We start from the raw sequence: 6,164 nt of genomic DNA on the forward strand, positions 1-6,164 counted from the left end.
AAAAGAAGTCTCAACTGAAAATCTCAACTCTATGCACACAAGTCAGCCCCAAGTGATTAAAATCTCTTGGGAATAAGTCTTAATACACAATACTCAAAATAAACTCCTCATTTGTAGCAGATTGAAAAATATCACCCTGGTGCAGCCATCCTGCAGCAGGTATAGAAAGGAATGCTATAAAATGAATATAGGTTGGGAAAAGTAACTACTAGTGCAATTTCTTCTAAGTAGACATACATTTCTGTGATACTTGGAAGAAAAATACAAGAACAGAAGATTGAGAAATTCACCAGAAAGATTATCTTTGGTTTTTTGCAGCGCTACACCTACAGAAAATCAGAAGTGGAAATGGAGTAGCCAACTGCAAATGGGGTGAGTTCAGAACACTTCAGACCTTCAGCACTTAAGCAATGGCTAAAATATTGCTAATTCACAATAAAATCCTTTCTAGAAATATTGTTTTTAATAACCATCTAACATTTGGGGGTAAAAGAGACCTGGTCTAGACTCAACATTTGCTTTAGTTAAGAATATCTCTGAAGGGGGTACAGAAAAGTTGTCTGTGGTTTAATGTACAAACTACTGCTAAATAGAGAATTGTCAACATAATTAAATAAAACAATGGGTCCACTTTGCCTCTTCCCCTTAGTTAGTGGGGTAACTTCACCATGCTTTTGTTCCATTCTTTCTGCAACTTGGAGTAACCTTTCCTGACAGTTAGTCTCTCCAAATGGTCCAATCAGACATATAGAGAAAGTGGAATTAAAAGCCAATAACTTAAGAAAGAGGTCTAAAGCCCCAAACCAGGTAAGCTGTTACCTTAAATTAAATCAGACAGTATTTGGTCTACATCTCCATTTGGGCACTCTTATCTATGACCTTGATCACAGAAAATTAACCTTATAAATGACTATAATATTTTGAAGATGCCGAATGCAGCCTACTCAGCATGATAACAGACATTGCAGTCTGTACATTTTTTTCAACATATTAGATGCTTAATTTTCTTTTGAAACAAGTTCACCCTTGAACACTGAAAATGCTTAAAATTCTTGCTACTCTAACATCTTGTAAAAGAGATGTGGCTTCATATAAATAAAACAACTTTACTTTTAGAGTGTCTTTTACCTCCTTAATTCTCAAGCTATAGTTCAGGGAATTCAACATGGAAATCAAAATACCATAAAATATGGAGACAATTTTCGTGTTTTCCTGAAAATAGTTAGAATGAGGCTGTAAGAACATGTAAAAGAGGGTTCCATAGATGATGGTGACTGCTGTCAGTCACCAGAAAATCTTGTCATAAAAATGACAGGATTCTTTCTTCTGGGATATGGTGCCTAACAAAGGTTTCTCCATGTCCTCTTCACCATATTTCTACTGCACTATGTGACCTCCCTGGTGGGAAATACTGGAACAATCCTACTCATCAAGACAGATTCCAGACTTCAGACACCCATGTACCTTTTCCTACAACATTTGGTTTTTACTGACATCTGTCATACCTCTGCTATCACTCCCAAGATGTTGCAAAACCTCATATCAGAAAATAAATCACTATCATTCATGGGATGTGTAGGGTAATTGTGGATTTATGTACCACTTGCCACCAGTGACTGTTACTTCCTGGCTGCTATGGCAGTGGACTGGTATGTAGCCATCTGTAAGCCACTCCACTATCCCAGTCATGTCCCAAAGAGTTTGCATCCAACTGGCAGCTAGTTCATATGTGATGGGCTCAATAAGTTTCTCTGTACACACAGGATTGACATTTTCACTGTCCTTTTGCAAGTCCCATGGCATCAATCACTTTTACTGTGCTGATCCCCTAATTCTTGCCCTTTGATTTTCCAAAACTGACATCAACCTAATGTTACTTGTTGTCTTTGTGGGATTTAACTTGACGTTACTGTGTAAGTCATCATATTTTCCTATATATACATCTTGGCTGCTATCTTGAAGATGTCTTCTACTGTAGGGAGAAAAAACGCCTTCTCAACGTGTGCCTCCCATATGACAGCAGTCACCATCTTCTATGGAACCTCTTTTACATGTACTTACAGCCTCATTCTAATAATTCCCAGAACAACATGAAGGTTGCCTCCATATTTTAAGATGTTGTGATTTCCATGTTGACCCCCCTGATCTAGAGCTTGAGAAATATGGAGGTAAAAGAAACTCTAAAAATAATAGGGAAGAAGTTATTCTAAGCTGGACACACATTATTAAAATTCAGCAACAAGACATCCAATAGACATGAGTTAATACAGTTTAATGTTTCTGAAATTGAGGATCTTTTCACCTTTTAGAGCAGTACCATCTCCTTCAATAGATAAGATATAAGAATTAGAATAAACATCTGCTAGGAATATTTTCCCTAAAATATACCTGAGAAACATATTTTACACCACCATCAAGAAAAAGATGCCACTACTGGTCAAACTTGTTTTAAAATATTAAAAATCATGCATAAATTTTACCAAATATTTAATTCTTTTAAATGAATTCATAAAAACTAGAAGGTGTACAGCATAGGTCTATAGTAGAACTCTTGCATCATGCAGGAGATCTGAGTTCCATTCCCATTCCATGCACTGCCCCCAAAACAAGCAAACAAGCAAAACAAAAAAAAAAAGCGAACAAAAATACAACAAATGATGCTGCAATAACAGGATACTCACATGGAAAAATAATGAAATGTGACCCCATCAAATAGCATATAAAATATATTTATAAATATATATATATATATATAAAGACTAGAGAAGCTCTTATTTGTATAAAATCAATGCTGAAACTGAAGTTCATTTTCCATTTATTCCAAGAAGCTCTGTAAATTGTCCATAATGAAGCTATTTCCAGCTGTGTTCTAAATATTGCACAAATCTCATTTTGCTGAAACTGAAGTTCATTTTCCATTTATTCCAAGAAGCTCTGTAAATTGTCCATAATGAAGCTATTTCCAGCTGTGTTCTAAATATTGCACAAATCTCATTTTAAAGTTGTTACTTTAAAATCATCTTCTGATTTAGACTAGCTTCTCATACAATAGTCCCTTGATAGTGACTTTTCCAAGCTCTTGAAAACACTTCTTTCTGTCAGTAGTTACCTCTATTTTCTGAGTCCATCCCTTTTTTGCCTAAGAAACACAAACTCTGTAAATATTTTCTATTATTTCCTCCAAGAGATCTGGACAATTTAGAATATAGATGAATCTAAAATCCTACCAGTGGACATTCATGTAAAAAGGCATAACATTCATTTTAGGGCACACAAGTAAATTAAACTACAGAATCTTAACGAAAAGTCCAAGGGATGTCAAGAGACCTTTGAATCAGGAAGAAAAAAACTTTGACATAAAAGCTTTAGGAGATAGACTAATGGTAGATGGAAAGTCTCAACTGAATACTAAAAGTGTCAGGCTGACTGGGTGAAAGAGCAAGTATCACATCAAAGCAATACAGCTGGGCTAGTGAAGTGACTATAAATTATGTTGACAAGGAACTCCTTGAGGGGAAATGGACAAGATAAGAAGACACACACAAATAAAATATCCCCATAAATTCTTAGAGAAGAGAAAAAGTATCCTGAGTCAAGATAGAATTACACAACTCTGCCTTTGATAAAGAAAGGATTTTCAACCCCAGGTCAAGACCAAGTATATTAAATGCTCAGAGAACATCAGGACACTGCTGCAAGGCCATTAGCCAAGTAGACAGAGGATGGCCTGAGGCCCAAGAATGGGAAGCTTATTACACAATTTTGCTATGTATATAATTTTGATGAACATCTTTACATAAACTTTGTTGTAAGTCTAAGAGTCCAAAGTCAGTATGGGTTGCAAAATAGAAGGTCACGTAGTATTCAGCAGTCAATACTGAGGTCAAGTACATCCTAAGAGGACATGGGCTCTGGGGTAAATAAAGAAAAGCACATGACTTTCACAGGCTTATATGAAGAGAAAGCTGTTGTGCTAAGTTCTGGCTTGAGAGTGATCGGTGATTGTTAATACTTGTCGAAAGGGAGGCCCTTCCTTTCTGACATTATGAAATGTACAAATGGCCTGATGTTGAGCAATTGCACTTGCTTTACAAATCATCAACTACATAAATCTGACTGAAAACTTTGACTGAATCTGTGCTTCATTCATTCATTTACTCATTTAGTTAAAATTGTGAAAATTTATTTGGAGCTGACTGCAGAGGAACTGGAGACCCGTAATTAACCTGTAATTAAACCAGGAACTCAGACCCTCACAAGAAAGATACTTTGCCAAGGAAAGAGAGGCATTAAGCTGTAGGACTCCTGAGGAGTTAGAGACTGACAGAACTGCTGCCATGGAGCACATTGGAAGTTGGGACACTATGAATGGGGAGGAACAGTTCATAAACATTGGTTTGAGTGATGGCATTTGTAGTGTTGGTATACTGAGGGCAGACAAAGAAATGCTCTCCTTCTGCCACATTTTTTGATCTAAATATTGAAGGAGTACCAAAAACTAATCTCTTGCACACCAGATCAATAATGGGCCATAAGGACTGCTTTGAAATGTACCTTTTGATTGCAAACTAGAATTGTTCTGGATCTAAGCTTTCAAAAAGCACATATGAAGAAGTTAAAAAGAAAAAACTTATCAAAAAATAAACTGGATTGTACAATATGCACAAAATAAGGATTTGGATTTGTTCTGAATGTTCTAAACATCCCCAGTATCAGTTGTTTAATTTCAGGCATAGACAGATAAAAAGTTCCACTGTTTGACTCCCAAGTATCAAAGTATTCTGCAAAATGGATATATGAACTACAGGGGGTAACTCAGACTGTACACAAAGAATTTTGGTGAAGTGGGAAAATGAAGACTTTAGGCATTCTGTATTACAAGAAGCTGGCATCATTTTATACCATAATAGTGTATTGTGGCCTCAAAATCACAACCCAGCATAACAAAAAAGAAGAGATAATTTCTAATTGAGAGGCTGATATTCAGACCTACCATCCACATCATACCAGGGAGAAAATGAATTCGGTGACTTTTAGTGAAGTACAGCAACTGAATGCAAAGCTCTGACAGCAAATCCAAGAAGTTTTGAAGAATTAACACACGAAGTACACAAAAAGGATTATTTGTCCTCAGAGCTCCATGTCCTCTGTGTTGTCTCAAACAGCTCCTCAAGAACTATTTGAAGTTATCCTATCTTCAAATGGAGCAAACAAGAATGAAGTGACACCTACTGATAAACAACTGCACTTTATTTAATTTACTCCAAATGCCTTACCTTTTATTGATCTGCCAGGCATGCAAACTTTGGGGGAAGTTTGAAGAAAGTTATAGTCCATTCTTTTATGGTCAACAAATTTGCAATGCTTAAGATATTACTTACCTTGTCAAATAAAGTAGATATTATACACTACTCTTCTAGGGTTAATCATCTCAGTTCATTTTGGGAATCTTTTTCCCATAATTACTACATGAACCTCCCTAAATCTTAACACATGTGACTACTTAAATATGCTGTTACAATGTGGTTTTATTAAATGTTTTAAAATTTAATTTTTTTTAAATTTTTAAAAAATAAAAAAATTTTAAAATGTTTAAAATTCACAGGTTGGAAAAGAAAGTTAAACTCAAATAAACTAAATTAATCTGAATTTACTGGACAATTAAGGATAAGTTTTAAGAAGGAAGTGGAATTCATGCTATTCACCTCTTATTTATTATAAGCAATTATTTAATATGAAAATTGAATTTTTGGCATGGGCAGGCTCTGAGAATTGAACCTGGGTCTACAGGATGGCAGGAAAGAATTCTACCACTGCTTCACCACCTGAAAATTTTATATTTAAAATGCTATTTTAGGGTGGGTCACAGTGGCTCAGCAGGCAGACTTCTAGCCCGCCACGCTGGAAACCTGGGTTGATTCCCGGTGTCTACCCATGCAAAAAAACCGTTTTGAAAGATAATACATACACCTTTCTAAAATGGTATTTTAGGTACCTCTCCACTTTCTTTATAAATTGTATTTAATAGGCCTGTACATTTTTGCGCATTTTTCCATGAATATGTTTACCCATATTTCAGATCACTGCATTTTATTCTCTTACTGGAGTGTGTTTTAAACTGTTACCTTATTTTCTGAAGATAAATGTATTTTGGAGTAGAAAGC

At 35.5% G+C, this 6,164-nt stretch overlaps 2 pseudogenes; both read left to right on the forward strand.

Annotated features, from left to right (window-relative positions):
• Nucleotides 1-1,308: 1,308 nt before the first annotated feature.
• On the forward strand, nucleotides 1,309-2,210 carry LOC143672584 (olfactory receptor 5AK2-like; annotated as a pseudogene).
• A 2,154-nt stretch (nucleotides 2,211-4,364) lies between these two features.
• Nucleotides 4,365-5,369, forward strand: LOC143672505 (protein EURL homolog pseudogene; annotated as a pseudogene).
• Nucleotides 5,370-6,164: the final 795 nt, after the last annotated feature.

This window comes from Tamandua tetradactyla, chromosome Y (assembly GCF_023851605.1).
Source record: "Tamandua tetradactyla isolate mTamTet1 chromosome Y, mTamTet1.pri, whole genome shotgun sequence".
NCBI lineage: Eukaryota > Metazoa > Chordata > Mammalia > Pilosa > Myrmecophagidae > Tamandua > Tamandua tetradactyla.